Below are 13,439 nucleotides of genomic sequence, written 5' to 3' on the forward strand. Positions count from 1 at the left end.
CATCGTGCTTTTGTATTCCCGATGATGTATTTTGTGCTTTTGTATTCCTGATGTATTCTGGAGGATGCTACTTGTATTTATAGCTAGTAGTCTTTTTCTAGTGTTTTATTTTTTTGTTCTACCAGGACGAGTGTAACACTTAAATACTTTGTAACACATTCTTGTCTCATATACCCTAGTGGTCTTTTGAAGATGTTTAATAAAAGTCTCTCTCTCTCTCTCTCTCTCTCTCTCTCTCTCTCTCTCGCGCGCGCGCGCTGTCTCGCTATCTCATCCATGTCTATGCTCCCACATTCCATGGCTTGATCTCTCCATCTCTTCCTTTCACTCTTACTTCCTCCTAGGCTTGACACCATGGTTTCTTACATTGTTATCACTATAGATTTGTCATCATGAGCTTTATTGTGGATGCAAATGCAGCCATTCGAAAGTTTGATGGGGTTGATTATGTTGGGAGAATGATGAGTGTGAACTTTCCAAACCACTCTAGGGGTAACAACATAGCAGGTCCCTCTCCTTGCTCTAAGGCTGTATTTGTTGTGTGTACAACATTGCTTCATGATCCTTACACCAGTAATTGCATTTTTCGCATCTAAATGCGCAAATAATTCTTGAATTGATTCTTCCTTTAAGCGATAGGCACTAGGTCTCTAAGGGTTATTTCTAGCTATACTCGTTAATCAATTCTAAGACATTTCCTATGAGGTCATAGATCTTCTAGATGTTTCTCTATTTCTCGAGTCTATAGCTAGGCCCTAAGTCCTATTTAAAATATCATATTCAAGTCCTTATTCCAAGGTCTTGATCGAATGTCATAATTATATTCTTGATGATAAACCTTCCAACTTTTGAGGTAAAGTTTGGATTCATAAGATTCATTGCGGTAGTCCCAAACTTGTCAAGTCCTTTTTCTATCCCTGGTCCTTCCTTTATATAAGGTTATTCTTATCCTTAGAAAAGTCTGTCTAACCTTGAGATAAACTCAGCACCAATGTTTGGGTCAATTTCGATACGAAGTTATAGAATATTTTACCACCCTCTCTCTTTCTAGGCCTTTATTGGACATTGGGTTAGACTTCTCTCCTTTCCATAATGGTCTTGATTTATATAATTGCCTTCTGAGCCTAAGCTTTCCTTAAACTTAATTCTATGGGATGATCAATTATCGACACTTGACTTTCTCTTTGTAGGTCCACATTCTCTCTCGAGATTCGTAATGTGGATTTAAAGTTCTTCCTTTATAAAATTCTCCTCTAAGTTTGGTTGCTTTCATGTACATTTCTACTCTTTCTTTAAATCAAATTTAATTCCTATACAAATAAAGCCCATAAATGATATACTCTCTCTCTAGGATGGTTAGATTTTTTCAAGGTTTAAGATCATTTTCTCCTTGTTGTATTTACCAAAAAGGTGCTAGATATTCTAGGGAGAATAATCTCGTCTTTTCACTTATTATCCGGAGGGTTCTTATATGGACAACGTTATGATATATGTTCCTATGCTCAAGGGTGCACTAGGGTTTTTGCCCAATTTGAGCATAAATTAACCTATTTGTAAGCTTATTCTAGATTTTTTCCCACCAATCTTGCTAGAATTAGGGTTAATTCCAAGTCTCTTTGAACCTGAAAAGATCTAAAAAGTCTACATGTGAAAGGGGAAGGTAAAAGTTACATTTGTGTGCATCTTTTATGTGTACAACTAATTAAATAAAATCAATCTCTACATAACCTTCTAAATTCTAATTTTTGAAGTTTAATCTATCTTAAGAGTAAGGTGAAGGGTAATTATATTTACTAACAATGCTAACTCTAGGTTACCTAATTTAAATTATTAAAACATAGCTTAAAGTTTTTATCTTATGATTTATTGGAGTTAATTTATGCATAGACTAAAATAAGATATTCCTTAAAAAGGTTTGCTATTTGCAATTTCTAAATCTAGTGCTGCTTGCAAATACCTTATAGTGGAATTATAATTATTGAATTGGAAGATTTATATGGTCACAAAGGTCATATTTAATTGATTTAAACATCATGAAATACAAGTATCCAATTGTACAAAAAGGACTATTGTAGTTTTAAAAATTTGTAAAATATGATACACTTCTAGCTTTTGGCGTCAAGCTTCTATCTAGATGCATTTGGTATATGCACAAAACATTCATACTAGCCAAATGTTTTGAAATTAGACACTAAAGGTTTCTTATTAGAGTAGGTCTCTTGTGGTGTTAAACCCATTTTGGGGTCAAACTAGCATCATTACATATAAGAGAGAAAAATAAGTGTCACGAAATGACACTCTAAATGTTGGTTGTGCCACAAAACTATGTAAGCATTTAGTTCATCTTTTATTAAGTTTTGGGTGCCCGTGTGAATAAGGGCCACTTGACTAAATAACATTATTCTCATAATGTAAGACACAATCCCTCTTTTTGTGCCAATTGAGTCTAGTCTTCTCTCCTTGCTCTCTTTCTTGTCTATGGTGTGTGAGAGAAAGAGAGAGTTGAGACGAGAGGGAGCTACATTTTTGGTGCACGTTCCTTTCATGCTTGTATTCTTGAGTGTGAGAGTAGAGAGGATTGAATATACTTGTATAGAGAATGGAAACCTCATGGTGATAGCTTGAGGAGAAGGCAAGAGAGTGGTACTAGCTACCACTAGCAAAGCTTGAAGTCTACTCAGTACGAGCTTGGACACACTGATAAGTTTCCCACGACAAGTTAAGGTGAGCATTATCCATTTCACTAGGGGAGGGAGGGGAACCACCGGTCTTTTCTACTCTATTTGCACTCCATGACATCTTCTTATAAGTTCTTTTCCCTTAATATGTTTGATTGAAGCTGTGTGATTGGTAGAGAAGAGAATATAATGTGGAGAAGGTTGTGTGAAGAAAGAGGAAAAAAGAGGTGAGACTATTTTGCGTTGCCTTAGCATTTGAAGTTGTTATTTTTATTGTTTGAAAGTTAGGAAGACAACAAAACAAGCATTTTTATCGACATTTACATGGTGTGAGCTCTTTAATCACGATCGTGATTGTGAAGGAAACACCCATTTGCTACATTTTTTTAAAATTTTAAAAAATGTAAAATATTAAGATTCGTTGATTTCATTGCTTATTGTCATTTGAATATTCATGCTGCAAGGCATCAAACTGAAAAATTGGAATTGGAAAAAATAAGTTTTATACCCATGAATTATTGATTTTTGGTCAACACCTGTAGAATCACGTCGTCCATGATTCTCTGCAGACTGTAAAGTCACAGGGCCATGATTTTCACTCATGGTGTAATTTCTTGATAAACTTATATGTTCCATGATTTTTGAGATTTTGCATTAAATGCACCTTATCTTTGAAAGATTCTCTTATCCAGTTGTGATCACGGTTAACAAATCATGGCCTGTGAGTTTCAATCATGCCCGTGATTTATGACTATCCAAAATCCATGAGTAGCAGACAAGCATCCCCCTTCAATGATGGCCTAAAGTTCAAGGTCAGTCTTGACTCTCGGCGTTTTTAATTGACTTCTTTATCTTCCATGAAGACTTCAATGTGCCATTCTTCTCATCAACCTACTTCTTTCTACAGTCTTCATGATAGCGTGACCCTTCTTGTCACAGTAATAGCAGCTCCCGTGAAACTTCTTCTTCTTTGGCTTCTTCTTCATCAGAAGATGCCGCATCTTTGCCTTTAGCATTGGTGATTGAAAATGCAGTATCACCGCGCCAGCATCGTCTGGTAGGTCTTTGGCTTGCACCTCTTCCCCAAGCAACATAGCACACTAAATTCTTCAAATGATAGAGGTCGTACTCTAATATGAGTGTTTAGTGCCATAACCAAGCCATCGTACTTTTGTGGAAGAAGAATTCAGATATACCTCTAGGCCAGTTCCTCATTGGTCTTTGTAATCCTCAAAGCAGCCATTCGATCCTGCAAAGTTTTGATCCATTTGAGAAATGCTTCAGCAGATTCTTCTTTAGCAAACTTTTTAGTGGCAAGTTGATTCCCCAAGTTCTGAATCTTGGTCTGATTCCTTAGGATGGTCCAAGCCTCTGATGCCTTTGTTGTGTGTTGAATCAAAGTAAGAATAGAATCACTTACACTGGTGACGATGGCATAAAGAGCATCAGCATTGCACCTCTTCCATGCCCGAAGAAGTGTAGCATCTAGTGAAAATATGTTCGCGCTATTATTGGGGTAAAGGGTCCCAACACTGGTTCTACATCCGTTCCCAAAAAACACTTTCTAGAAGCACATATAATATTCTAGAATGGCATTCATTTTGAATTTTTAGAGAGTGTAGTTTGTCTCATCAAGATTGCCTTTTGTGAAGGCTGGTAGACAAAGGCACAAGACTAGTGCAGTAGCATCATCAGAGGTAGAAGCCATCACCCCTAGTATACTATGCAAAGAAAGGCTAGACTTGATGCACTATTTCTACTAAAAGCACCTAAGCTCTGATATATAAGAATATAGTATAACAGAAAGATAGATAGAAAAACAAAGTGCAGTAGAAAATGCAATAGATATGAGACATGTACAATGTGATGGTGTTGTCCACCCATGCGCTCTCAAGTAGAGTTAGATGGTGATTTAGATAGACTCTAGATAGAGGAGTACAAAGTGTAGAGGGTGTGGATACTCACAAGTATTGGATACCTTAGCTTGTGATAGTTATGTCCATATATAGTGCTACAGATGGTGTGGTAGATGTGTATACAACGCGGACGGTTACACGGTATGTATGTGGTCATCACCGCCCGTGTATCAAGAACACGACAACCGTCCACTACTTCCCACTAATAATGAACTTAGGTATGTTAGAAATTATTCCAAGAATATTCTCCATATCTCGGGCCTAAGTTAATGCTTGCACCCTTGACCATCTCCTAACCATGAATGGTCATAATAAAACGAGCCCATCGACATCTAAGGTGGGGTTTCCACCAAAGACACATATTGCACCAATGGCTTCTTCTCATAATGGGAGCCTTTACAAATGTGTGCCAAACATAGATGTGAGATACATGCTGAGAGGTGGGCATTGAGTGTATACTAAACTATAGGTGACCTTTCTATGATCACCCATCCTTGGGGCTTTCTGAGAACTATTGTAGCAGGATTGGAGGTATATGGGTTACGGGTAGAATTATTATAGTAGGATTGGAAGTATATGGATTACAGGCCTTCATTTTCTCCTACAATGATTTCTAGGTTTTTGATGAGGCTTCTTCTCCTTTGGTTGGGCTTTTAGACCCGTGGCTTTTGGTTTTAAGGGATTTGGTGAGGGTTGATTGGATGAGACCTTGAGTTTAGAAATGATTACATTTACCGACTTGTAATAATGTCAGTAACTTCTAGACCTCGGTAGAGATTTGTCCCTGGCTCTCCTTCATCGCCAACGTCGTGAAGAGTATTCGCCGTCCATTATGCTAGCTTGATTGTGGCCATCCTCATGTGGTGATGGGATGATTCTACTCTAAGATTGGGTGATTGTACTTTGTAGGATCGATCGATTCGACTGTTTATCGATTGTGAGTGTGATTTAGGTAACATCCCGACTACAATGCAATTATTACACGTTCACCAAATATTCATGCAGACTTGATAGGTATTGTGGCACTAAATTCCACATTCAAAGATGGTTATTGCCAATTAATGGCTTATTGTGGCACCTCCATAGACGATTCCAGAAGTTAAGTCAACAATTGTTCCAGCCTTGTCAAAACAATTTGACTGTAGGTGCTGGATTGGGTGATTCTACCCCAAATGATCCTACTTCCAGGATCGAAACGATCTGGCTAAGAAATGATTCCACTTTATAATGAGTTTTTTTTTGCTGGGTACCTAGGCTAGCAATGGTTCCAAAATGGTTATTCTACCATGCAGCCTCAAAATGAATAATTATTGTGGAATAATTAAAAGAATAGGCCAATTTTTTCCTTTGGAGATACTGGAAAATTACTAAATTAACTTGATTAATCTAATCTAATGCTCATGATGTCAATAGAAAAGCCTAACAAGAGAGATTGCTAACCTCAATCTTTCAAGGGGGAGCCATCCATCTTCACCAATGAAATAAAAACAACAAAAAGATAGGAAAGAGGGTTATTGGTTAGGAAAAGCTTAGTCTACTCACACAAAACACACCATTACACTTCAAATCACACCAAACTCAACACACAACACTCTACCCATAAGTTATGTAACTCATAGGTGTGAAAAAACAAATAATGGATCATTAGAATGTCGAGCACTAGTTCCACTTCTCGGTAGCAACACCTCTTGTGTAGAGAAGTTGTAGTCTCACAACACGCATGCCAACACCAAGGATTACAAACCATTATCAGGGATTTCATTAACGTCTTCACAATTTCGTGATCACGTTAACAAAACCTAGTGTTAACATATTAAAACTTGTGATCACATTGTATATTCACATGACCTGAGAAATGACCTGCCGGAACCCACTAGTCCAGTAACACCTCCGGGCTTCTATCTTTCCCGGCGGGCCCGCCGGGATATAGAGTTTTCCCGGCGGGCCCGTCGGGAAAGATAAAAGCCCGGCGGGCCCGCCGGGAAAAAGAAGGAACACCGACGGGGTATTATTCTGTATATAAACACTGCCCGACACCCATCGTACAACTTTTGGGAAGATAGTCCTTGTTTTGGGGGCGTGATATCTCTCCTCAAAGTACTTGTAGAGCTCTCGAGTTGCTAGAAGTGTCCTCTTGGGAAGAACGTCCTTATTTTAGGGGCTGTTGTCTTTCCTTGTAGGCACTCCTAAGGCTATTGGGCCACTCGTCCTTAGTTCTTTGAACTGGGGGCAGGGTGTGGTTCGTAGCTAATACTTGCGGAGATTTAGGGACAAATTTGGAGTCATTCAGCTTTGCATTTGAGCCACGTACGTAATCTACCTCATTCTGCTTTATGAATGGTTTGATGGAGCCAAGAGTCCTGCTTAGGGGCTTGTATTGGTTCTTGATACTTGATATAGTTTAGAGTAGACAAGGGTCTATTGTCCTATACTAGAGTATTGGGCAAGCATAGATCTTTGATTTTTTTTTGTGAATGTTAGAGAAGGTCTATTGTCCTATACTAGAGTATTGGGCAAGCATAGATCTTTGATTGTGTAAAGTATCCTTAATTGGGTACAAAAGGCATCCTTCATTGGGGGTGCAATGTGCATGATAGTTTCGAAGTAGTTTTGTAGTAAGACCTTGCAAGATAGTTTGAAGTAGTTTTGTGTTATGTGATGATCTTTTGTATTTGTCAAGATAGTTTCGAAGTACTTTGTCTGCAGATGTATGTTTTGTTATACGTGAGTGATTTGTTGTTTTTTCATTTGTGTATTCATTGTTATATGCTTGGTTGAATAGGTTATTTGTTGAGATGGAGGACAATGTTGGATCCAGTGATACCTCCAATAGAGTCCAAATTTCAAATAGCAGGAAAAAAAAGGCACCTGGGATAGAGTGGCAATATGCAATTAACGTTGGTGATCGATTCATAGATTGGGAGTGTAAGCTATGCCATGCAGTAAAATCAGGTGGGGCGCCTCGACTAAGAGAACACTTTTTAGGTGGACCGAAGAAAAAGTCATGTACCCACCCCTCTGCACCTATAGTGGCCAAACGCATAAGAGAAGAAATTCAAAAGAAAGATTCAAGAAAACATGACACTCCTACCGTTAATGTATCAAGGCAGTAAGAACACTGTTGTTCTAATCATCAAACTCCCGCTACATCGCCTACTTGTACCCCGAACGGCAATGTGCAACCAGAAAGTAATCTACCCAGTGCATCTTCTTGCAAGCGAAACTTTGACGTAGGAAATATACCCATGCGTCAAACTTCATTGCAAGAAAGCCTACGTCAAGGTCGACTCGATGATGCACAACTCGTCCTTGCTGAAGCGATTTACTTTTCTGGGAGTGCTATGATGATGGTGGACAGTGAGCATTGGAAGAGAGCATGGAAGAAAATTGGTGAGTTTGGACCAGGGTTTTCACCGCCTACGTACCATGCTATGCGAAATGATCTATTAGAGAAATGTTATGCGCAGGTAAAAGAACGTGTACAAAGAATAATTCTTAGCAATATAGAGCTTTCTGGATGTAGTATAGTAAGTGATGGATGGTCTAATGTGCAAAGAAAACCATTAATTAATGTAATGGTTATTTCACCTAGAGGTGAGACTTTCATCCGTGCCGTGGATTCAGCTGGTTCAATCAAAACTGGGGCTTACATTGCTCAAGTCATTAGCTCTGTGATAGAGGAAGTGGGTGCCAAAAATGTAGTCCAAGTCGTCATGGACAATGCAAAAAATTGTAAAAATGCATCCAGAATCCTACAGCGATAATATCCACATATTTTTCCGGTAGGCTGTAATACTCATAGTTTGAATCTTGTATTAAAAGATTGGTATAAATCTGATGATACCAAATGGTTTGCCTCAATCGTCGACACTGCTCGCCAGCTTGTGAAATTCATGCTCAAGAGACAGAGAGTTTTAGATATGTTTCGACCTCGCATGTCAGTTATGTTAAAGCTTCCAGCGGAGACTAGGTTTTGCACTCACTTTTACACTTTTGAGTCTCTTCTTAGAAATAAAGATGCAGTTTGTGAAACATTTACATGCATGGCATTTCATGACTGGGAGAACACTCAACTTGAAAAAGTGAAAGAGAAAATCAAAGTCTTGAGGGGAGCGCTTACGAGAAGAAGTTGGTGGAACAGTGTGATGGATGCATACCATGTAATGATGCCTGTTATGTATGCTGTACGAAGTCTTGATCAAAGAGCGCCTAATCTCGGAAAAGTATGGATGCAATGGTGGATTGTCCAGCGGAGTTTGGAGTGTCCTGAGAAATTAGAGCATTCAGTGGTGGAAAAGCAATGGCGTGTACCATTCTCCAGTAGACAAAGAAAAGTTCTGTTGAAGTACTTTCATGCTAGATGGATTGGAGCGCATTCACCACTGCACAGTGCTGCTTACATGTTAGATCCTGAATATTGGAATATGGATTTGATGTCCAACGTTGAGGTGGTGCAAGATTTTTATAAAGTGGTAAACACTTTCTATAATAATGATGATGATCGTGTACAGTGTATAAAGGAGATGACCTCATTTCGGTTGAAAGAGGGTTTATTTTCCAACTCCCTTGTTCAACAAATGGCTAAAGAGCAACCTGCATGGAAGTGGTTGTTAAAACCCTAAGATCTCTCTAGATAATTGTTATGCATAAACATGCATAAATCAGGCATAAACTCAACCACCCAACCACCCTCGAGCCCAAGGGATGCACACATGAATAATGAATGAAATACATCATACCTCTACCTTGATGTCCCATACCATCAAGAGGTATAACACAATCCAATAGCATGTAGCTATAGTGTGAAATGGTAGGTGAGTAGATATGGACCTCTACACAAGAGACCATAGCATAAGCCTCCAAGCCCTCAAGCTCCCCGCTCCCTTGAGTGTGCCCCATGCCCCTATTATATAGGAGGGCCCTCAAGTGACTCTTGACTTTCCATTCCTCATGTGTGACCCTTGGATGCCTGACCCTAACCTTAACCCTTAAGGTTAGTCCTAACCCATGCTCCACTAGACCTTGTTCCCATGCTCCCATGCTCACAAGTCTAATGTGGGTTAGCCTCCTAGTATATGCACACATAATGTGTATATAACATAGCACACATAATGTACATATAACATACTTCCCCTCTCTCAAAACATTGCACTCTTGCAATGAAAAGAAGGAGAACTGCGCTGAACAATCTCAACCGACTCCCAAGTCGAATTCTCAATTTCCCTATCTTTCCACCTTATTTTAACCTCAGGGATTAGTCAACTACAAAGTTTCCTTTCCCTGAATTCAAGTACCTTATCAGGTTCATGTGGAACATAGGATAATTCATCGACTTCAACGAGTTCTTGAGGAGTAACTGTGTCATCCTCACCTCCCAGATTCCCTTTCAATCTATCGATATGAAAGACTGGATGAACTCTAACAGTTGGAGGTAGTTTTAGTTCATACGCAATCGTGCCAATCCGATATATAACTCGAAATGGATCACAATATCTAGGAGATAAATTCGAGCATTTTTCCATTGACAAAGTTTGAAAATCTTTAAGAACATTAAAATAAACCAACGCTCCTGGTTCAAAAGACCGAGATGAGCGTCCCCTATCAGCATAAAACCGTGCCCTATCATGAGCACTCCTGATAGAATCCCGAGCTTCGGTCAGCATTTCCTACATATCACGCAAGAAATCCCTCGATGCATCAAGCTCGATGTCCTTATTTAAGACCAACATCAACAGGTGCCCTAGATTAATACCCATACATAAGTATGCACGGACTAAAACCAATAGCCGTATATTTAAAACTGTTATAGGCAAATTCCATCATTGGAAGATATTTTCCCAATATGATGATTTTCTAGAGACATATGCACAAAGCATATACACTATAATCTGATTCATACACTCTGTTTGCCCATCAGACTACTGCGGAAGATCAGAACAATTCACATTCAAAGTAACTTCCTCGTTGTAAACCATTTGGAATAAAGTAGGAAAACATGGCATTATAACAGCAGAAACCAGGGATTCATCGGCGCCCCGACATATCCACATCTGCATATGGAATAATCAACGTCTCGAGTTATCCATATCAACATAGAGAATCATCAACGTCTCGATGAGTCACATATGTCCATCCGTAAACCTATCAGGTTGATTGTGTAAATCACCTAAAGTACGGAACTAAAGAAAGAAATGCCAACAAAGGAAGAATCCAAATTTCCTTATCCGAACACAACAAGATAAACTTGTTTGAACTCTAAAGAAAGAGATTTCAACAAGTGAAAATGCCGATGAGATTGCCCTCATCACAACATGTAGGTTATAGATAAAAGAAGTTTATCTAGTGAATGCCCACACTATAACTTCTAGTGAATTTAGAAAATAAGATTGTCTATGAATGTTGAGGTCAACATGCTAAGTGATGTAAGCAAAGCAACAATCTTGAGCCCAAATTATCCCATAAGATAATATATGTGAGGGATCACTAGCGTCCCATACCACCATGATACCACCCATACATACCTTAACAATTTGAAACTCTCTAGTATGCCGTCTAGGAAATATGAATAAAATCCTGTATAAAAGGAATAAGATGGCCTTATCCAGACTTTCACATACTAAACCTGTCTCTATATACCTGAGACTACATCAAGGAATAACTCCTTCTGAGTACATCATTAGAAAAGAAATTGAATTATTGGCGCCTTTCTAATGATAACTACCCAAAACACAATAAAGTTAGGGTAGAAAAATAATTCACCTAGATATATAAGCAACTAGGTATCCGAGTTGGAATATGTACAAGAGTACAAGAAATATACTCCAAAATTACGTGCAAAAAACGAAGGCAAATGCTACCTTCAAAGCACATGTAATTATTCAAAAGATCAAAAGATCCTTATAAAACTATGGATAAAAGCATAGAAGCTCCTTAAATCCATAAAAACCATAGTTGATCATAAAAATCAATGCATACCATCTAATGGACATAAATCATGCCAAAAGAAGCATTAAAATTGGTGGCCAACTCATCAATCCAGAGTATATGAACGTTGTGTTGTTCAAATAAAACTCCAAAGTAAGAAAGTGAAACACATGTGTGTAGCACTCAATAAAAAACCCCTAGACACAAGTGATCTAGGCAGATCCTGATGAGTCTATATAAAACTTGGAAAACATCCAATAAAAATCCACCAAAACAAACCGATCAACTAACCCATGATAGAGTTTGTGGATGTTCCTTGAATGTATGGCAATATTTAAAAAAATGACACCAATGTACAAAAGGAGGAAAAAACCCTAAGAAATTAAGCACAATCCACACTTTAATAAGTGCCAAAATAAATTATCATGGAAAAATGTCAAAGGTGAAACACACTTTGAACGAAAATTATAGCCTATCAAAAGAAATTAAGGAACATGTCCAAAAAGAATGGCTAAACAATGGTAAAAAATCATAAATAGATCGTTTAGAATTAATCCAAACATAAATATCCATTAATACGAGGTATAATCGTATTAATAATATGCGAATAACTCGCATCTATCTAATGTCAGCATGAGAAAACGTACTTCAACATTAAATAACCCTCGAAAATATTATATTCTTGAGAAAAAGAATTATCATGATTTTTTTCTAATTTTTCTAAATTTATAGGGCCTCAAAATATAATAATTTTGAATTCCACCAAACCTATCTCATGGCATTCCAAACCTATATTTTTCCAGAAAATTTTCAGCAATTTAATTTGCCAAAATACCATTGATATTTTAAATACCAATTTTTAGGATTTCTAAATATAATATCTAGAATATTCCTAATTTTTCCTGAGAATCCCATCGTTCACGAAATTTTCAATTCCGCCCGACAATTCTCAAATCCAATGAAAATTTTTAATTTTAATGGATTTTTCTAATTTTTTGGTTCAAAAAATATATTTTCAAAGGAATTTGAATGGTCATTGGCGCCCGAATGGACACATCACATGCCAAACACCAACCCCACATTTTCCCGAAATTTAAAATAACCTTTGTCTAATTTTCCACTAATTTTCAGGAATTTTTTGAAATTTTTAATCAACCCCGAATGCATTTAGAATACGAACAGTCAAAAAATTTCGGAATTCCAACGGTTTTCCCGGAATACGGAAAGCCAAAAGTTTTGGGAAAATGAAAAGACAAAAAAAAATCGGAATGTGAAAGGTCAAAGGTTTCCGGAATACGGAAGGTCAAAAGTTTTTCCGGAATTCGGAAAGCCAAAAGGTTTCGGAAAAACGGAAAGCTAAAGGTTTTCCGGAAGATGAAAAGCCAAAATTTTTCAATAAGAATTTTCCAGGAATTTTTCAGAGATTTTTAAACCTCAAATTCCAATTTTTCAAAAATTTCCAGGCTTTTTCCAAGCTTTTTTTTTTGAAATAAATTCAAAAGCCTTTTAAAAACAACTCATTTTTTTTAAAAAATGGAAAAAAAAATAATAAGCTTTGATTAGCTTATATAAACTTTGATTTTTTAGGGGGGGGCGTTTTTTCGCCGGCGGCTGCTGCGCAGCCCCCCCCTCCCGTCGCCTGCGTGAATGAGAGTGAGAGAGAGATGGAGATGGTGAAAAACCTTCTTCTCCCCTCTTTCCTCTCCTTCACCTCCTTTCCATTCTCTTTCTCCACCCTTCTCTGTTAATCAGAGATTAGCTTAATCTTTAATTAAGCTTTTTTGATTAAACTCATAATCATAATTAGACATTAATTATGATTAATGTTTAATTTAAAAAATTCCTTTTTAAGAGAAATTTCAGAGAAAAATGAAGGAAATATCAGATTTGAGAGGCGGAGAGGACCCCACGCACACGGGAG

Source organism: Cibotium barometz, chromosome 1 (assembly GCF_041138505.1).
Source record: "Cibotium barometz isolate CiBa-2024 chromosome 1, ASM4113850v1, whole genome shotgun sequence".
Classification (NCBI taxonomy): Eukaryota; Viridiplantae; Streptophyta; class Polypodiopsida; order Cyatheales; family Cibotiaceae; genus Cibotium; species Cibotium barometz.